Source organism: Pongo pygmaeus, chromosome 23 (assembly GCF_028885625.2).
Source record: "Pongo pygmaeus isolate AG05252 chromosome 23, NHGRI_mPonPyg2-v2.0_pri, whole genome shotgun sequence".
Lineage (NCBI taxonomy): Eukaryota > Metazoa > Chordata > Mammalia > Primates > Hominidae > Pongo > Pongo pygmaeus.
Genome location: NC_085931.1, coordinates 39,707,750 through 39,729,625, shown reverse-complemented (window position 1 = coordinate 39,729,625; position 21,876 = coordinate 39,707,750). Strand labels below are relative to the sequence as shown.

The window sequence follows — 21,876 nt, the reverse complement described above, 5'->3', positions numbered from 1 at the left end:
CTGACATGGACCTTCTCCCAGAATAAAAGGGATAAGTGGCAGTAGCCCCCAGAGATCTAGACCTTTCTGACGGGGCACATTCCTCATCCCATGTGGGCAGCTGAGGCCAGACTTCAAGTGCACGTCTGAGGACCAAGGATCTGTGCCCAGGGCCAGGAAGTATGCTTGGTCTCAGGTATCTCCTTCACACAGCTCTTTGGCAGGTCCTGTAGAAAAGCCAGTGACACTGGGCATGGTGGTTCACACCTGTGATCCCAGCAACTTAGGAGGCTGAGGCAAGGGGATCCCTTGAGGCCAGGAGTTCAAAGCTGCAGTGAGCTATGATTGTGCTACTGCACTCTAGCCTGGGAGACAGAGCAAGACCCCATCTCTAAAAAACAAGTGAAAAAAAAAAAGCAAAGTGAAAATAATTCCAGCCGAGTCCACCTGCCTCACCAGTGCTTGAACCCAGACTGGGGGTCTGGTCTACTGCTTAGTCTCATCCAGGTATTGGTGGCATAGATACAGATGCGGGGACTGGGGAGGAAATGGCTTGAGGGATGAGACACTCGTAAGTGAGAACCACAGATTGGGTCAGAAACAGTCACTGTCAACTACCAATAATCAAGGCTGTCACTTTTCACTTTGTTTATGATGTGCTTTGTCATTCAGATGCTTTTAATTTTGATGCAAATGATGTTTCTCCTAATGATTGGTACTTTTTGCATCTTATTAAAGAGACTCTTTCTCCACCCTGATGTTCCAAATATATTTCTTAAGCTTTCTTCTAAAATTGTTATTTCTTTTTTCTTTTTTCTTTTTCTCCTTCCTTCCTTCTCTCTTCCTTCCTTCTCTTTTCTTTCTTTCTTTCTCTTTCTTTATTTCTTTCTTTTTCTTTCTCTTCCTTTGCTTCTTTCCTTCTTTCTTTCTTTCTTCCTTTGCCTCTTTCCTTCTTTCTTTCTTTCTTCCTTTCCTTCTTTCCTTCTTTCTTTCTTTCTTTCTCTTTTTTATGTTTTTTTGAGACAGGGTCTTGCTCTATTGCCTTGACCTGCTGGGCTCAAGCATTCCTCCTACCTCAGACTCCCAAGTAGCTGGAATTACAGGCACATGCCACCATGCCCAGCTAATTTTTTGAATTTTTTTGTAGGGATGGGGTTTTGTCATGTTGCCCAAGTTGATCTTGAACTCCTGGGCTCAGGTGATCCTCCCACCTCAGCCTCCTAAAGTGCTGGAATAATAAGCATGACCCACCCCACCGGCCTCATTTCATTTTTACATATAGTGCTTGGATGCATCTGAAATTTATTTACAGTTTGATGTGATGGAGCAAACCATTCCTATTTTTTTTCCCATATAACTAAGCTGTTATCCAACACCATCCCCACTGCCCTGCTATTCTGATATCTGGGCTGAGTCAAAGTGGGCTGATCCAGCAGACTCAGTGAAGGTCACAGTGTGCCCAGCAGACTTTCTTGGGCACAGAACACTGGCCTTGCCCACACCTTAGAAGCTATGTTAATGAAGGAAGATGTTTCTTATTTTTTTATTATTATTTTTTTAGACAGAGTCTCGCTCTGTCGTCTAGGCTTGAGTGCAGTGGCACAGTCTCAGCTCACTGCAACCTCCCTCTCCTGGGTTCAACCAATTCTCCTGCCTCAGCCTCCTAAGTAGCTGGGATTATAGGCACCACCACCACGACCGACTAATTGTATTTTTACTAGAGACGGGGTTTCACCATGTTGGCCAGGCTGGTCTAGAACTCCTGACCTCAGGTGATCCACCTGCCTCGGCCTCCCAAAGTGCTGGGATTACAGGTATGAGCCACCGCACCAGGACTTCTTACGATTTTTTGAAAAGTCTCAGTTTAAAACTGTAAGAACTTTACAGGCCGGACATGGTTGCTCACGCTTGTAATCCCAGCACTTTGGGGGGCTGAGGCATGCGGATTGCTTGAGCTCAGGAGTTTAAGGCCAGCCTGGGGAACATAACCAAACTTTGTCTCTACAAAAGATACAAAACTTAGCAGGGTGTGGTGGTGCATGCTTGTAGTCCCAGCTTCTTGGGGGCTGAGGTGTTCACTTGAGCCTGGGAGGTCGAGGCTGCAGTGAGCCATGTTCAGAACACTGCACTCCAGCCTGGGTGACAAAGCAAGACACTCTATCAAAAACAAACAAAAAATTTTATAAGCAGAGAGTGAAGAGTAGTACAAAGTCGTGGTTACAAATCCAGGCTTTAGAGTCAGACAGAGGTAACACCAAACTTAGCTTCCCCTCTAAGATGTGTTTCTTCATAGCACTCTAGTGATACCCTCCCTCCGTGGCCCCAGCTAGCATCATCACCTCCAGCTCTTCCCTAGCTGTCTAACTCCACAACCCTACTCCAGATTACAGACGGCTCACACTGGGATCCCACTCTTAAAGGCTTAGGCCGGGTTCCCCAGAAGCAGAGACTGAGGCAGGAATTCCCATGCAATTGATTTATTGAGGGAGGCCCTAGGGAGAAACCTGCAAGGAAGTGAGGAAAGCCGAACAGCGCCAGGGAGGGAGCTGAGCAAACATGTGCTTTCAGGAGAGGTCTGACCACAGCCTGATTCCAAGGGGAGTGCTGCAGTGTTGGCCCCACCTCGAGGTCAGGGGCTGGCTTTTATGCAGCACCCCATTAGTCAGTCACTGGCCTTGGGCCACCCCAGCTGTGTGTGTAACCTCTCAGACACCCACCAGAGACAACTGTACCCACCACAGAGACACCAGCACCCACCGGAGACAACAACACCCACCACAGAGACACCAGCACCCACCACAGAGACACCAGCACCCACCAGAGACACCAACACCCACCACAGAGACACCAGCACCCACCACAGAGACACCAGCACCCACCACAGAGACAACACCCACCACAGAGACACCAACACCCACCACAGAGACACCAGCACCCACCACAGAGACACCAACACCCACCACAGAGACACCAACACCCACCACAGAGACACCAACACCCACCACAGAGACACCAGCACCCACCACAGAGACACCAACACCCACCACAGAGACACCAGCACCCACCACAGAGACAACACCCACCACAGAGACACCAACACCCACCACAGAGACAACACCCACCACAGAGACACCAGCACCCACCACAGAGACACCAACACCCACCACAGAGACAACACCCACCACAGAGACAACACCCACCACAGAGACACCAGCACCCACCACAGAGACAACACCCACCACAGAGACACCAACACCCACCACAGAGACACCAACACCCACCACAGAGACGACAACACCCACCACAGAGACACCAGCACCCACCAGAGAGACACCAACACCCACCAGAGAGACACCAGCACCCACCAGAGAGACACCAGCACCCACCACAGAGACACCAGCACCCACCGCAGAGACACCAGCACCCACCGCAGAGACACCAGCACCCACCGCAGAGACACCACCACCCACCGCAGAGACACCACCCACCGCAGAGACACCAGCACCCACCGCAGAGACACCACCCCCACCGCAGAGACACCACCCCCACCGCAGAGACACCAGCACCCACCGCAGAGACACCAGCACCCACCGCAGAGACACCAGCACCCACCAGAGAGACACCAGCACCCACCAGAGAGACACCAGCACCCACCGCAGAGACACCAGCACCCACCGCAGGGACACCAGCACCCACCGCAGGGACACCAGCACCCACCAGAGAGACACCAGCACCCACCACAGAGACACCAGCACGCACCAGAGAGACACCAGCACCCACCACAGAGACACCAGCACCCACCACAGAGACACCACAGAGACACCAGCACCCACCACAGAGACACCAGCACCCACCGCAGAGACACCAGCACCCACCGCAGAGACACCAGCACCCACCACAGAGACACCAGCACCCACCACAGAGACACCGCAGAGACACCAGCACCCACCGCAGAGACACCAGCACCCACCGCAGAGACACCAGCACCCACCAGAGAGACACCAGCACCCACCACAGAGACACCAGCACCCACCACAGAGACACCAACACCCACCACAGAGACAGCACCCACCACAGAGACACCAACACCCACCGCAGAGACACCAGCACCCACCGCAGAGACAACACCCACCGCAGAGACACCAACACCCACCGCAGAGACAACACCCACCGCAGAGACACCAACACCCACCGCAGAGACACCAACACCCACCGCAGAGACACCAACACCCACCGCAGAGACACCAGGACCCACCGCAGAGACACCAGCACCCACCACAGAGACACCAGCACCCACCACAGAGACACCAACCCCACCAGCACCCACCGCAGAGACACCAGCACCCACCGCAGAGACACCAGCACGCACCGCAGAGACACCAGCACGCACCGCAGAGACACCAGCACGCACCAGAGAGACACCAGCCCCCACCGCAGAGACACCAGCCCCCACCGCAGGGACACCAGCCCCCACCGCAGGGACACCAGCACGCACGGCAGGGACACCAGCACCCACCGCAGGGACACCAGCACCCACCGCAGGGACACCAGCACCGCGAGAGACACCAGCACCCACCACAGAGACACCAGCACCCACCGCAGAGACACCAGCACCCACCGCAGAGACACCAGCACCCAGCGCAGAGACACCAGCACCCAGCGCAGAGACACCAGCACCCACCGGAGAGACACCAGCACCCACCGGAGAGACACCAACCCCCACCACAGAGACACCAACCCCCACCACAGAGACACCAACCCCACCACAGAGACACCAGCACCCACCACAGAGACACCAGCACCCACCACAGGGACAGCACCCACCACAGAGACACCAGCACCCACCACAGAGACACCAGCACCCACCGCAGAGACAGCACCCACCACAGAGACACCACCCACCACAGAGACACCAGCACCCACCACAGAGACACCAGCACCCACCACAGAGACAGCACCCACCACAGAGACACCAACACCCACCACAGAGACACCAGCACCCACCGCAGAGACACCAGCACCCACCGCAGAGACAACACCCACCGCAGAGACACCAGCACCCACCGCAGAGACACCAGCACCCACCGCAGAGACAACACCCACCGCAGAGACACCAACACCCACCAGAGACACCAGCACCCACCACAGAGACACCAACACCCACCACAGAGACACCAGCACCCACCGCAGAGACAACACCCACCACAGAGACACCAACACCCACCACAGAGACACCAGCACCCACCACAGAGACACCAACACCCACCACAGAGACACCAGCACCCACCACAGAGACACCAACACCCACCACAGAGACACCAGCACCCACCAGAGAGACACCAGCACCCACCAGAGAGACACCAGCACCCACCACAGAGACAACACCCACCACAGAGACACCAACACCCACCACAGAGACACCAGCACCCACCAGAGACAACACCCACCACAGAGACACCAACACCCACCACAGAGACACCAGCACCCACCACAGAGACAACACCCACCACAGAGACACCAACACCCACCACAGAGACACCAGCACCCACCACAGAGACAACACCCACCACAGAGACACCAGCACCCACCACAGAGACACCAGCACCCACCACAGAGACGACAACACCCACCACAGAGACACCAGCACCCACCACAGAGACACCAGCACCCACCACAGAGACACCAACACCCACCACAGAGACACCAACACCCACCACAGGGACAACACCCACCACAGAGACAGCACCCACCACAGAGACAACACTCACCACAGAGACACCAGCACCCACCACAGAGACAACACCCACCATAGAGACAACAGCACCCACCTCAGAGAAATATTCTTTGATTTTTTTTTTTTTTAAGAGAGACAGAGTTTTGCTTTGTCCCCAGGCTGCACTGCAGTGGCCTAATCATAGCCTTGAACCCCTGGGCTCAAATGATCCTCCTGCCTCAGCTGCATGAGTGCTGGGATTACAGGAGTACACCACCATGACTGGATTTTTTTTTCTTCTAATTTTAGTAGAGATGGGGTCTCATCATGTTACCCAGGCTGGTCTCAAACTCCTGACTTAAGCGATCTTTCCTTCTTGACCTCCCAAAGTGCTGGGAATACAGGCATGAGCCACTGTGACCAGCCCATAAAGAAGTGTTCTAAGCAAAATCTGAGGATAGAGTTGGACCAGTATGATGATGGGAAAGAATTAGAGAAAAATGTGAACTTGGATATGTCTTCACCAAGCTTAATCTGAGAATAATCTATTTTACTGTTTTATGTCTGTGACGTTTCTCTGGTTTAATAAAAATGTGCTTTGCCTTTTTATTTGAGACAGGATTTCACTCCCATTACCCAGGCTGGAGCGCAATTGCACGATCTCAGCTCACCGCAACCTCTGCCTCCCAGGCTCGAGTGCTCCTCGCAGTTCATCCTCCCAGCTCATCCTCCCGAGTAGCTGGGATCAGAGGCCCAGGCTACCATGCCTGTAATTTTTTTTGTTTTTTGTAGAGACAGGGTTTCACCATGTTGCCCAAGCTGGTCTAACACCCCTGGGCTCAAGCCATCCACCTGCCTTGGCATCTCAAAGTGCTGGGATTACAGGCATGAGCAGTGCGCCTGGCCTCTCTTTCTTTTAAACAGGGTCTCGGTCTATTGCCCAGGCTGGAGCATAGTGGTGTAATCACAGCTCATTGCAGCCTCTAACTCTTGGGTTCAAGAGATCCTCTGCTTCAGCCTCCTGAATAGCTGGGACTACTCCTGGCTTCAAGTGATCCTTCTGTGTTGGCCTCCCAAAGTGTTTGGATTACAGGCGTCAGTCACTGCACTCGGCTGCTCAGGTTTTGTATAGCAAGCCTTCGCTTCAGCCTGTTTGATTAGGTTTCTGTCCCTTGACTGGACTTTGTTTCTAGAGGTGTTAAATCAGTAGCAAACACTTATTTGTCAGGAACAGTAGCACATACATGACATGCACACTTGCCTTCATCTTCAGAACAGTCCTGTCTTTGCTACACAAGAGGAAACGGAAAGTCAGGAAGATTAAGTAACTTGCCCAGTCACCCAACAGCAAGCACTAACTCAGGCCTGTCTGATTTGGCAAACTGGTTCAATGGCTGGAAAGTTAATCTTCAGATTTATAGTGCGGCAATCTTTTTAAGTGCAAAGCTGAAGGAATGTTTACAAAACAAACGTCAAACATTTTACAAATGTTTGAAAGTGGCAAAAGTTGATCCTCACTGGGATCAACCTGGGTGTGGGTTACGGGGTTTTGTTTTGGGGATCTGCTGAATAGAACCATCATTGCATGTGCAGTGAAGACAATTGGCCACGAGATGGCCCTGCAGCTCTTTGCGGTGCCATCGCCAACCGCATTGGCCTCTTGGTTCCCAGGGGCCACATGAAAGCAGAGAAATGAGAAAAATAAGCACAATGTAGGGTATTTTTCAAAAAACGTAATGTACTAAATTTAAAAGTCCATCCAATATTCTGAGATCATGTTCTTCCTACTCTTTTGAATGGTAATAGATGACTGCTCCTTGCCAAATATTCTTTCTTGGCAAACATCGACCTAGCTTTGGACACATTTCCCCTCCCCACTTTTAAAAAGTGGGATTGTGAATTGCAAAAACCTGGGATTGGTAAAAATACCAGCTTCTCATAAAAAGTGGATCCAAGGCCGGGCGCGGTGGCTGACGCCTGTAATCCCAACACTTTGGGAGGCCGGGGCGGGCAGATCGCCTGAAATTGGGAGTTCGAGACCAGCCTGGCCAGCATGATGAAACCCCATCTCTACTAAAAACACAAAAATTATCCGGGCGTGGTGGCAGATTTCTGTAATCCCCGCTACTCAGGAAACTGAGGCAGTAGAATCGCTTGAACCCAGGAGGCGGAGGTTACAGTGAGCAGAGATTATGCCGTTGAACTCCAGCCTGGGCAACAGAGCAAGACTCCATCTCAAAAAAAAAAAAAAAAAAAAAAAAAAAAAAGGCTGAGTGCGGTGGCTCACGCCTGTAATCCCAGCACTTTGGGAGGCTGAGGCGGGCAGATCATGAGGTCAGCAGATCAAGGCCATCCTGGCTAACATGGAGAGACCCCGTCTCTACTAAAAATACAAAAAAATTATCCGGGTGTGGTGGTGGGCGCCTGTAGTCCCAGCTACTCAGGAGGCTGATGCAGGAGAATGGCGTGAACCCAGGAGGTGGACCTTGCAGTGAGCGCGATGGCACCACTGCACTCCTGGGTGACAGAGCAAGACTCTGTCTAAAAAAAAAAAAAAGGCCAAGGCAGGTGGATCACTTGAGGTCAGGGGTTCGGAAAACAGCCTGACCAACATGATGAAACCCTGTCTCCACTAAAAATGCAAAATTAATTGGGCATGGTCGCACACGCCTGTAATCCTAGCTATTTGGGAGTTTGAGGCACGAGAATTGCTTGAACCCGGGAGGCGGAGGTTGCAGTGAGACCAGGTGGTGCCATTGCACTCCAGTCTGGGCAACAAGAGCAAAACTCTGTCTCAAAAAAAAAGAGATAGATAGATAGCTAGCTAGATAGATAGCTAGATAGATAGATAGATAGATGTCAAGGAAGTTTAGAGTCAGTAGGAATTTCCTAGGGGAAATATCGACATTAATGGTTAAACAATTGGACCATTAGGAAGGTACAAATGCGTGGGGTACATACATAGACAAATATGTCTCTAGTTGGTTCTAGAGAAAGTGAAGGGAGAAGACATTTAGTGCATTGCAGACAGTGGCACAACTGAGGGGTTGGCTGAGAAAGCTCAGATCTACTAGGGTCTGAGGATGTCCTAAAGTGGATAGGGATGAATCTGGGAAGAGGAATCTCAAATGAATACAGTCTTCTTTTGCACTTAAAAGATAAAGTGTAAAAAAAAGTAATAAATAAGACCGGGTGCGGTGGCTCAGGCCTGTAAACCCAGCACTTTGGAAGGCCAAGGTGGGCGGATCACTTGAGATCAGGAGTTGAAGACCAGCCTGGCCGACATGGTGAAACCCTGTCTCCACTAAAAATACCAAAATTAGCTGAGTGTGGTGGCACACGCCTGTAATACCAGCTACTAGGGAGGCTGAGGCAGGAGAATCGTTTGAACCTGGGAGGCGGAGGCTGCAGTGAACCGAGATGGTGCCACGGCACTCCAGACTGGGCAACAGAGTGAGACTCCATCTCAAAATAAATAAATAAAAATAAATAAGTACATGCATACATAAAAGATGAGGTGTGTTGGGCCAGGCGCAATGGCTCACACCTGTAATCCTAGCACTTTGGGAGGCCAAGGTAAGTGGATCACCTGAGGTCAGGAGTTGAGACCAGCCAAGCTAACATGGAGAAACGCTGTTTCTACTAAAAATACAAAAATTAGCTGGAAGTGGTGGCAGGTGCCTGTAATCCAAGCTACTCAGGAGACTGAGGCAGGAGAATTGCTTGAACCTGGGAGGCAGAGGTTGCAGTGAGCCAAGCTCACGCCACTGCACTCCAGCCTGGGCAACAGAGCAAGGCTCTGTCTCAAGAAAAGGAAAAAAAAAAAAAAAAAGGAAAGTAAGTATTGGGCAAGAGTCAGATCAGAAGCCAGGGATGAGCATCTGAGAGGAAGCGTGACCAGCCACTAGGTTCAGGAAGCAGTGCCCGAAAGATTCCCAGAGATAAGGGAGCGAGGAGCAGGAGAATTTTGGAGGGTGCCGCTGTGTGGTGCCTGGAATCTGTAACCTCAAATGGCAAAGGGTAGCAAGAAAAGAGGCTGGCCCTAGTACTGTGGTTCCTCTAGGAGGCTCCAGGACTTAGAGACAGTGGGGAAGGTGGAGGAGAATGTCCCCTGCTTGGGACAACTCTCCCCCAATCCTAGCATTTCTTTTCTGCCTCCTCCCTCTTGGTGTTCTGAGCCCCAAAACTAACCCCAGTTTTCCTAAATAAGAAATAAGCATGCAAAATAGTTCAGTAGCCAAGTAATTTGATCATTCTAATTCCATGATTTATAATCCTTTGGGTATATACCCAGTAATGGGATGGCTGGGTCAAATGGTATTTCTATTGTAGATCCCTAAGGAATCACCACACTGTCTTCCACAATGGTTGAACTAGTTTACAGTCCCACCAACAGTGTAAACGTGTTCCTATTTCTCCACATCCTCTCCAGCACCTGTTGTTTCCTGACTTTTTAATGATCGCCATTCAAACTGGTGTGAGATGGTATCTCATTGTGATTTTGATTTGCATTTCTCTGATGGCCAGTGATGATGAGCATCTTTTCATGTGTTTTTTGGCTACATAAATGTCTTCTTTTGAGAAGTGTCTGTTCATATCCTTCGCCCACTTTTTGATGGGGTTGTTTGATTTTTTCTTGTAAATTTGTTTAAATTATTTGTAGATTCTGGATATTAGCCCTTTTTCAGATGGGTAGATTGTAAAAATTTTTTTTCTCCCATTCTGTAGGTTGCCTGTTGTTCACTCTGATGATCGTTTCTTTTGCTGTGCAGAAGCTCTTTAGTTTAATTAGATCCCATTTGTCAATTTTGGCTTTTGTTGCCATTGCTTTTGGTGTTTTAGACATGAAGTCCTTGCCCATGCCTATGTCCTGAATGGTATTGCCTAGGTTTTCTTCTAGGATTTTTATGGTTTTAGGTCTAACATTTAAGTCTTTAATCCATCTATAATTAATTTTTGTATAAGGTGTAAGGAAGGGATCTGTTTCAGCTTTCTACATATGGCTACACGGCTGGCTAATTTTGTATTTTTAGTAGAGACAGTGTTTCTCCATATTGGTCAGGCTGGTCTTGAACTCCTGACCTCAGGCGATCTGCCTGCCTCGGCCTCCCAAAGTCCTGGATTACAGGTGTGAGCCACAGCATCTGGCTGCCACCATTCTAAATAATGTCTACTTTGCTTTATCTTGATTTATCAGTTTTTGACTTTATTCATTGATTTCCAAATGAGTGATGAATTTTCTTTTTACCACCACTCCCACCTTCCCCTTCTCCCAATATATTTTGTCACTATTTTTATTAAATGAATACAGCGTGCACACTATTGTGATTATGTAATATTCATAGCTGAGACACATAGTATATGATGATTACACTTTCATTCTTTTATAACTTTTTGTTTTTCCTGTAACTTTTTTAAAAAATAGAGATGGGGGCCGGAGGTGGGTCGGGGGGATCTTATTGTGTTGCCCAGGCTGGTCTCAAACTCCTGGCCTCAACCAATCCTCCCGCCTCAGCCTCCCAAAGTGCTGGAATTCCAGGTGTGAGCCACCACACCACGCCTGTTTAACCTGCCTCATTTTCTTCATTTCTTTACTTTTTAAATATATACCTATTGCTATTTTTATTAAAAAATGCATCTGTGGATGTCTTTTTTTTTTTTTTTTTTTGAGCTGGAGTCTTGCTGTGTCACCCAGGCTAGAGTGTAGTGATCATGGCTCACTGCAGCCTTGACCTCCTGGGCTCAAGCAATCCTCCCAGCTCAGCCTCCCAAGTAGCTGCGATTACAGGTGCACACCATCATGCCCAGCTAATTTTATTATTTTTTGTAGAAATGAGGTCTCACTATGATCAGCTCAGCCTGGTCTCGAATTCCTGGACTCAAGTGATCCTCCCACCTCAGCCTCCCAAAGTGCAAGGATTACAGGCTTCAGCCATCACACAGGCCCTGAAGAAAATCTTTATTCTATCCTGACACTTGAGTAGTGTGTTTGGCCAAGTTGAGAATGAGGGAAATAGGAATCTGATGGGAAGTTCTCCATTTCTATGTGAAGGACTTATTAATTGCTTGGTTTTTCCTGCAGTATGATCAAGGAGAAACTTGCCTTTTCCTTTGATGACTCCCAAAATGAGAGTGTGTGGGGATCATTTATCTGAGACAACTCAGTTCTTCTAGAGAAGAACGTACAATCTCCTGTCTGGGCACAAACTTTCTGGGAGTAGGAGAAATGAAGGGAACTGGAAGTCTTTGTGTTTTTTTTTTGTTTGTTTGTTTATTGAGACAGAGTCTGGCTCTGTTGCCCAGGCTGGAGTGCAGTGACGCAATCCTTTTTTTTTTTTGAGACGGAGTCTCGCTTTGTCACCCAGGCTAGAGTACAGTGGCGCCAGTGGCGCAATCTTGACTCACTGCAACCTCTGCCTCCCGGGCTTAAGTGATCCTCCCACCTTAACCTCCCAAGTACCTGGGACTACAGGCGTGCCACCATGCCCAGGTAATTTTTAAATTTTTTTTAGAGACAAGGTCTCACCATGTTGCCCAGGCTGGTCTTGAACTCCTGGGCTCAAGCGATCCTCCCGCCTCTGCCTCCCTAAGTGCTGGGATTACAGGTGTGAGCCACCGCACCCAGCCTTATTATGCAGACTTTCAATAAAAGTTCTTAGTTCTGAGTCTTATCTCAATTCCCTGCCATGCCTGGGGTACCTAAATCTGGAGCTTCTTAGGTTCAATTTTTCCAGACTTCAAATTTAACTCCACAGGTGAGGGTTCTAGGGAACCAAGTGATAGACAGAGATCTGTTCTCTTTTTACCAGACAGATCATCCTATTTTATCCCTTAATGACAATAGGACTTTCTATAATGTCTCAAACATAGGGTTCCCAGATTTAATAAGTAAAAATACAAAATGTCTGGTTAAATTTGAATTTCAGATTTTCAGATGAACAATGCAATATGTCGGACATACTTATACTAAAAGTAATTTGTTTCTTTGAAATTCATATTTGACCACTAGCCAGCCTGCCTTTTATTTATTTATGTATTTATTTATTTTGAGATGGAGTCCCACTCTGTTACACAGGCTGGAGTACAGTGATGTGATCTCGGGTCACTGCAACCTCTGTCTCCCGGGTTCAAGTGATTCTCCTGCCTAAGCCCCCTGAGTAGCTGGGACTACAGGCGCATGCCACCATGCCCAGCTAATTTTTGTTATTTTTAGTAGAGAACAGGGTTTCACTGTGTTGGCCAGGCTGGTCTCAAACTCTTGACCTCAGGTTATCCACCCGCCTTGGCCTCCCAAAGTGCTGGGATTACAGGTGTGAGCAACCACACCCATCCCACTGTTCTAATTTCTATCACCATGGTGTACTCTAGCCTGTTCTCAAACCTCATATACCTAGGCTTATAGATCGTACTCTTGTATCTGGCTTCTCTCATTTAATATAATTAGTTTAGTTTAGTTTAGTTTGTGTGTGTGTGTGTGTGTGTGTGTGTGTATGTAACTGAGGGGAAATTCATGTAACATAAAATAAATCGTTGTAAAGTGAACAATTCGGTGGCATTTAGTACATTCACAATTCGGCACAACCACCACTTCTGTCTAGTTCCAAAACATTTTCATTACCCGAAAAGGAGTCCTCATTCCGGTGAAGCACTCAGCATTCTCCCCACCCCCAACACCTGGCAACCACTAATCTGCTGTCTGTCTAACCTTTTCTTTTTATGGTTCATCAGTTCTTTACTGTCTGGTAAAATCCCACAAGCAGAGGAGGATTATTTTAAAAGGGCTCCAAGAAAGGAAAGCCAGGGGAACAAAAGCAGCACTAGGTAAAGTAAAATTTGGCCAGATGATCAAGCCACAAAGAACGAAGACATTCCTAACCCCAAGATAGAGTCTACTCTTCATCTTGGGCAGAAGGTTCCTGTTCAAACCAGTCTTGAAGGCTGCCCTGGTGCTATCTACGTGAGCAGTGTTTAATTTCTATCAACAAAGCACAATTCAGTGGCAATGTTGAAAGAGAAAAAGCCGCACAGCTGGCTCTCTCTGCAAATGACATTGACATAAAGACCAAAGTAAATGTTAGCATCCTGGAAACAGCAGCAGGTGTCTTAAGTGGAACAGCAGCTGCTGGGGAGAACTGTGGCCACCTGTTAAGTAGCATCTACTCAGAATTCATTTGAAACAATCATAAAAGTTATAATTTCAGACTTCTGGATGCATTTGATCATGGATCTTTTTGCTGTGTCTTTCTTTGCATTGCTGGGGATTGCTGGACAATTTCTGATGTTTTCTAGACAGGTTCTTGCCCACCACCATATGCTTAGCACCCAGTACCTAGTGTGATGCTTACCACATAGTAGGTGAACAATAAACATTTTTTGGGGTGAATGAATGAATGAGCGAGCAAACCATCTGGGGGCATTGACTCGAAAAGTGGAATCATAAAATCACTGCAGTTTAGACTTAAGAGGAGAAGGAGAAGGAAAAACAAGCTAATAAATGAACTCCTGGGCGGGCAAGGTGACTTACACCTGTAATCCCAGCACTTTGTGAGGCCGAGGCAGGTGGATCACTTGAGGCCAAGAGTTTGAGACCAGCCTGGCCAACAGGGCGAAACTCCGTCTCTACTAAAAATACAAAAATTAGCTGGGCGTGGTGACAGGCGCCTGTAATCCCAGCTACTCAGGAGGCTGAGGTGCAAGAATCGTTTGAATCAGGGAGGTGGAGGCTGCAGTGAGCTGAGATTGCACCACTGCACTCCAGTCTGGGCGACAGAGCAAGACTCTGTCTCAAAACAAACAAATAAACAAACAAACCAAAAAACCCCCAAAAACCAAAAAACCAAGAACTCCCACAAGGGACTGTGCAAGGTGGTTTACATGCATGACTCCCTTTAATCTTCACAATTACCTTCAAAGTTATCATGATGCCAGTTTTCCAGATGAGGAAACTGATGGTCACAGAGATTGTCTCCCAGAATGCCAAGTCGAAGCCTTTCACTTGGAAGCTGAGGAACCTCAGGCCCAAAGCTCTCAGGGGTCTTGAACTAGTTGACAGAGCTAGCCTCGTTACCAGCCCACTTAGGATGTTTCCAGTTCTGCTTTTGGTGAAGGCACACTGTAATGATTCCAGAAGCAATATGACCATCAATGTCCAAGGAACAGAAAGTTTCCAAAAGCAAAGTGTTCATCTATTAAAACGGGATGGGGACATTAAGACTCCTGGGCAGGTTTTAGGCAAATAAGCCTTTACAGGAGGCTCCAAGGAGGATTCATGTCTCGAGGTCTCAGGAGATAGATATGGATGAGCAGCAGTAGGTCAGAGGTTCAGGAGGTAGACAGGCCTGGTGCTGGAGCCATGGGGATTTGTCAGCAGGTCCTGGTTGCATCACTTTTAACCTTTCTGTGCCTCAGATGAGCAACTGATTAGGGATGTATTGAGTCCCTGCTAGGTGCTCTGCCAAAGAGGACAAATTTGGCCAATAATAGTTACTGAGGGCTATCAAGTGGCTTGAGAGTTACAAAGGTTCATACATAAGATCCAGTCCCTATTAGCTGGGCATGGTGGTACATGTCTGTTGTCCCAGCTACTCAGGAGGCTGAGGCAGGAGGATCATATGAGCCTGAGAGGTGGAGGCTGCAGTGAGCCATGATCACACCACTGCACTCCAGCATAGGCGAGAATGAGATCCTGTCTCAAAAAAAAAAAAAAAAAAAAAAAAAAAAAAAAAATCCAGTCCCTGCCTTTTTCTCTAATCAGGTGACAAACCATCCTGCTTTGCTGGAACTGTCCCAGTTTAAGCACTGAAAATCCCCCATCCCAGGAAACCCCTCAGTCCTGGGCACACAAGGCCAGTTGGTCCCCGTGGAAGGTCTTGATGGGAAGGGGAAGGGGAAACCACACATGAGAGATAATGATGAACACTAGCTGGGGGAATGTGACGCCACGTCTAATACAGAGGCCCCCAAGGGACCCAGGACAGCAGTGCTGTACACACCACATCAGACCCTGCAGAAAAAGGAAACACCAAGACTACTGATCCTTCTTTGTTTAAAAATGTGATATTTGGGGCCAGGTGCAATGGCTCACATTTGGGAGGCCGACATGGGAGGATCGCTTGAGCCCAGGCTGCCTCCCTCCCAAAGTGCTGAGATTACAAGCATGAGCCACCATGCCCAGCCCAAAGCAGTTTTTGTTGTTGTTTTTGAGACGGAGTTTCACTCTTGTCGCCCAGGCTGGAGTGCAATGGCGCGATCTCGGCTCACTGCAACCTCTGCCTCCCGAGTTCAAGTGATTCTCCTGCCTCAGCCTCCCAAGTAGCTGGGATTACAGGCGCCCGCCACCACGCCTGGCTAATTTTGTATTTTTAGTAGAGACGGGATTTCTCCATGTTGTTCAGGCTGGTCTTGAACTCCTGACCTCAGGTGATCTGCCCACCTCAGCCTCCTAAAATGCTGGGATTACAGGCGTGAGCCACTGCACTGGCCATTTTTGTTTGTTTGTTTTTAAGAGACAGGGTCTTGGCTGGGTGCGGTGGCTCATACCTGTAATCCCAGCACTTTGGGAGGCTGAGGTGGGCAGATCACTTGAGGTTTGAGACTGGCCTGGCCAACATGGTAAAACCCGTCTCTATTAAAAATACGAAAATTAGCTGGGCGTGGTGGTACTTGCCTGTAGTCCCAGCTACTCAGGGGGCTGAGGCAGGAGAATCACTTGAACCTGGTTCCAGTGAGATGAGATTGTGCCACCGCACTCCAGCCTGGGCAACAGAGCAAGACTCTGTCTCAGAAAAAAATTTTAAAAAGAGATGGGACCTTGCTCTGTCACTCAGGCTGGAGTGCAGTGGTGTGATCATAGCTCACTGCAGTCTTGAACTCCTGGGCTCAAGTAATCCTCCCATCCCACCTCAGCCTCCCAAGTAGCTGGGACTACAAGTGCACACCACCCTGCCCAGCTAATTATTTATTTTTTGTAGAAATGAGGTTTTGCTCTGTTGTCCACTCTGGTCTTCCACTTTGACCTCCAAAAGTGCTGGGATTACAGGTATGAGCCACCTTGTCCAGCCATGAAGCTCATACTGGACCCCAGGCAACTGGATTCTACTCTCTGTGTGCCTAACCACCAGGCTGCACTGCCCAAGTCAAACTGACCCCTGCAGCCTCAGGCCTCAAACATCATCAACTTGGTTTTCTTCACTTCAAAGATGAGGAACAGAGAGGTGCAAGTGTTAATAACAGTAGAACTAGGACTAGAGCTCTGGATTCCTGGCTTCCAGTCCAAGGGCACATTCTCATGGTTGTCTCTCAAAGCAAGGCACCCCTGGGGAGCTTGCATGCCCTGCCAGGGCCTTCAGGTGCTATTTACTCAGCTAGATGTGGACTCTGCCCGGCTTCTGGGCTATTGTTTGCACAGCAAATATCACCCAGCACCCCCTCCAACCAAGGAATGGGAACAAAGACGAAAAAACATTCTTTTGCTGGTTTCAGACACCTTGACATGAGTTTTCAGTTTCTATCTAATAAAATGCAAATTACTGAAAGAGGGGGTTGCCTGAGAAGTGTCTAAAAGCAGTGGACCAGGCCTGGATCTTTTCCATGCCTGGGCAACCTCCAGGACACGGGGCAAGGAATCTAGATTTGAATCCCAGTTCCATTAGCAGGGCATGGTGGTGTACACCTGTAGTCCCAGCTGCCTGGGAGGCTGAGGTGGGAAGATCATATGAGCCTGGGAAGTAGAGGCTGCAGTGAGCTGTGATCGCACCACTGTACTCCAGCCTGGGCGACAGAGTGAGAACTTGTCTCAAAATAATAATAATAATAAGATCCCAGTTCCACCACTGACAATTTCATGGTCATCAGCTTAACCTCACAGGGGCTCATTCTCCTCTGAGAAAGGGGGCCAATTCCTAACTTGCAGGGACCAAAGACAGAATGGATGCCAAGTGCTCACACAGTGCCTGGCACACATCCGACACTCGTTAGCTATCCTTCCTAAAGCTGACTTATTTCAGATATCTCATGTATGTCTCTTTGAAAATAAAGGAAGCTTTAAAGTATAGAGGACAAAAACAAGGCTTACTGTTTTTCCCTACTCTGACTTTACCTGGCTTCTTCCTGGAAAAGGGTTCCAAGAACTTTTAGAAGTAGAAAGTGAACAAACAAGGGAGATTTTAATTTGTAAAAACAGACCTACAGATTCCCTCTTTCTCAGGAAGGCCACTGCCTGCAGCTGGAAGCAAATCCACTTAATCAGTAATTTTAGCTCCCTGATCAGTTTCCGTCAAGCAGTTCCTATTCTTGAACCAGGATATGCAAACATGCGCACTTACTGGAAGGGAGGTTTCAGGGCCTCTGGGATTTCGTCAGCTGCTCACTCTCCCAGGAGAGCTTGTGGGACCTGTCAAGCCAGCAGCCAAAGACAGAAGGCAAGCTGAACATTTCAAGGTCTACTGGGCCTCCCCCCTTTCAGTTTTTAATTTAGGCAGAACACGTTTAAGAAATGCCAAGGAGGAAACAGTGTGGATTTATGGCTGCCAAGCCAAGTGGGGTGCAGAAAGAAAACAAGAGGAAATACAAAAGGTTGCCTACCTCATTGTACAAAGTGAGGAGGCAGGACAGGTGCACAGAGCATAGCCTTGTCCCATCTCAGGAGCCCTGGGTTCCATCCCAGCTCCTGATCCCAAGAGATACGTTTCCTGGGACTCCAAGGGAGAGCAGAAACACTGGTCAAGCCCAGAGACCTGAAGCTCTTTCCCAGTGCTTTAGGGACAGCGTCAAAGCAGGGAAGTAGGGATGGTGAGTGTGTAAAATTTAAGGCCAATTGCAGAGGTGGGGGAAGGATATTCTTTCTCTCTCTCTCTCTCTCACACACACACACACACGCACACACATCCTGCGTCCCATTTTTAAAACAAGTTGTTTATTAAGGTCAGGTGAGGTGACTCACGCCTGTAATCCCAGCACTTTGGGAGGCCAAGGCAGGCGGATCACCTGAGGTCAGGAGTTCGAGACCAGAGTTGCCAACATGGTGAAACCCCGTCTCTACTAAAAGTACAAAAATTAGGCGGGCGTGGTGGTGGGCGCCTGTAATGCCAGCTACTAGGGAGGCTGAGGCACAAGAATCGCTTGAGCCTGGGACGCGGAGGTTGCAGTGAGCTGAGATCACACCACTGTACTACAGCCTGGGCAACAGAGCGAGACTCCATCTCAAAAAAAAAGAGAAGTTGGTTAAAAGAGAAATATTAAGGGAGTCTTGAAGGGGCTGGAGTGAAGGTAGGAAAGAGACAAAGGACAAGAGTTAAAATAAGTATATACAGAAATCTAGCAGGATCAGCCGAGCATGGTGGCTCATGCCTGTAATCCCAGCACTTTGGGAGGCTGAGGTGGGTGGATCGCCTGAGATCGGGAGTTTGAAACCAGCCTGGCCAACATAGTGAAACCCCGCCTCTACTAAAAATACAAAAAATTAGCCAGGTGTGGTGGTGGATGCCTGTAATTCCAGCTATTTGGGAGGCTGAGGCAGGAGAATCGCTTAAACCTGAGAGGCAGAGGTTGTAGTGAGCCAAGATTGTGCCACTGCACTCCAGCCTGGGCAACAGTGCGAGACTCCATCTCAAAAAAAAAAAAAAAAAGGAAAAGAAAAAATAAATCTAGAAGGATCTTCTTATACTGCCTTGGGGACAGTAGCAGGTGTTAAAGGCTGAATATATTTTTTCTTTAGTTTCAAGTAATTTTTAGCACTAGATGAACTGTTATTGCTTTCTTGAGATTCTATCTCAGGTGCAGGTGGCTTCTAGCTTCTTTGGCAGGGAAAAGAGGCATGAAGAAAAGAAGCTAAATTCTGTGCAAACTCCTACTCATCCTTCAAAGCCCATTTGAACATCTTCTCCTTTATGAAGCCTTCCCTGATGGCCCTGGGGAGTTAGGTGTCTTTCTCTTTCCTCAGTACCACCACTTAGGGATGGTGACAGTTACACTGCATTGGAACTATTTGCATGCCTCTCTCCTCTTCTGGATTCTGGTCCCCTGAGAGCAAGATAAAGGCACCAGTGTTCCGGATGAATGCATGACCCCAAATCCAAGGTTTTCTGGCAGTGGTTATGATCATGATGCTAGAAATATCAATTTATTGCAGTTGTCATGACCCAGCTTCTGGACACCAAATAAAAAAGCATTGAATGCAAATGATAGAGCACAGGTGAAGGATGGTGAATTTTAGGAGAACCTTAAGTCTGCACAAAACCAAATTGTTCTCCCTCTCATGCTGGTACCTGAGAGAATGTGGGACACTCCCTTCTCCCTTGGTCAAGATTAGAGGAGTCCCTTTAGTTTTTATTTATTTTTTTTTGAGACAGAATTTCTCTCTTGTTGCCCAGGCTGGAGTGCAGTGGCATGATCTCAGCTCACTGCAACCTCCCTCTCCCGGGTTCAAGCGATTCTCCTTCCTCAGCCTCCCAAGTAGCTGGGATTACAGGCACACGCCACCACGCCTGGCTAATTTTTTGTATTTTTAGTAGAGACAGGGTTTTGCCATGTTGGCCAGGCTGGTCTCAAACTCCTGACCTCAGGTGATCCACTCGCCTTGGCCTCCCAAGGTGATGGGATTACAGGTGTGAGCCACTGCACCAGGCCAAAGGAATCCCTTTATAAAGCTGTGTTTCTGGCTGGGTGTGGTGGCTCACACCTGTAATCCCAGCACTTTGAGGGGCCGAGGCAGGCAGATCACCTAAGGTCAGGAGTTTGAGACCAGCCTGGTGAAACTCCATCTCTACAAAAATACAAAAATTAGCCAGGCGTGGTGGCGTGCACCTGTAATTCCAGCTACTAGGGAGGCTGAGGCAGGAGAATCACTTGAACCTGGGGGGCGGAGGTTGCAGTGAGCTGAGATCGTGCCACCACACTCCAGCCTGAGCAACAGAGCAAGACTCTGTCTCAAAAAAAAAAAAAAAAAAAGAAAAGAAAAAGAAAAAGAAAAGAAAAGAAAGAAAACTGTGTTTTCAGTGATTTTCCCCAAGACTTTTTGTTTTGTTTTGTTTTTTTGAGACAGTGTCTTGCTCTGTTGCCCAGGCTGGAGTGCAGTGGTACAATCTCGGCTCACTGCAGTCTCAGCCTCCTGGGCTCAAGTCATCCTCCCTCTTCCCACCCCAACCTCCCCTGTAGCTGGGACTACAGGCATGTGTCACCATGCCCAGTTGATTTTTTTTGTAGAGACGGGGTTTCACCACGTTGCCTAGGCTGGTCTTGAATGCCTAGGCTCAAGCGATCCGCCTGCCTTGGCCTCTCAAAGTGCTCGGATTACAGGCATGAGCCACCATACCTGGCCTTCCCCAAGACTTTTAAGTGAAACTTAGAATCAAATAATGCACTTCCAGCAATCCTGAACAAATCCGATTTTTCAAGACATTGCTGAAACACTTCAATTTGAGAAATGTTTATTCCGACCCAAAGCCATACCCAGGGCAGCTGTCTTCTTTACCCCTTTATTCCATAAGGTAAGAAAAAAACATACTCACAGAGCCTTAGAGTTGTAAAGGCCCCTGGTCACCTGGAAGGTGACTTGAAAGAACCCCTGCCCCTCCTCTTGCATATACCTCTGGATTGTTGGGGAATCCGCATTAATTTCTTCACCCGCACTGCCTCTGTACAGAACCCCCCTGAGTCAGTGTCTGTTCCAGGTACCTCCACACATGTTCCCATGTGCTGAGGGGGCCATTGGTGGGCAGGCAGACCTCAGAAACAGTTGGTTGCAGTTGCTATCACTTTCCTTTAGATATCTAGGCAGTATTTCCTAAAGCGAAGTCAGAGTGGCTCAGGCTAAGATGGGCTGCCTTTGTTCTGGAGCCCGGAACTATAAATTCAACAAGCTCCTTCCTGTGTGCCAGGCACTCTGCTAGGTCGCCTTCATGCACATTCCCACATTTTCTGGTAGAAACACACAACAGCAATGAAGGAAAAAAAAAAGGAAGCTCTCAAAGAAGTTAATGCTTTGTTCCAGGTTATCTAGCAGAGTCAAGAGCTAACCCACAACTTACATCTCAAGTTTGGTAGTTAATCTCATAATTTTTAAAAAACGAAAACAGCCAGGATTTATGCAGTTCCAAGAGCCAGCTGGGTAAAATATAGACCCAACTCTGTTTTGGTGAATGGAAGGGAGATGAGAAGAGAAAAACCTCCAAGAACAAAGGAGGAGG

The 21,876-nt window shown here is 48.4% G+C and overlaps 1 protein-coding gene across 3 annotated transcripts in view; it reads right to left on the bottom strand.

Moving 5' to 3' along the window:
• Positions 1–21,876, bottom strand: part of ZNRF3 (zinc and ring finger 3) — a 263,907-nt gene that overhangs the window by 227,795 nt on the left and 14,236 nt on the right. The window contains exon 2 of one of the 3 annotated variants that reach the window (XM_054468974.2): positions 14,598–14,804. The exons of 1 other annotated variant lie outside the window; for it this stretch is intronic. The gene's annotated coding sequence lies outside the window, so the exon portion shown is untranslated. Of the gene's footprint in view, positions 1–14,597; positions 15,381–21,876 lie in introns of those variants that run through there. One more of the 3 variants, XM_063663051.1, reaches the window with a different exon arrangement.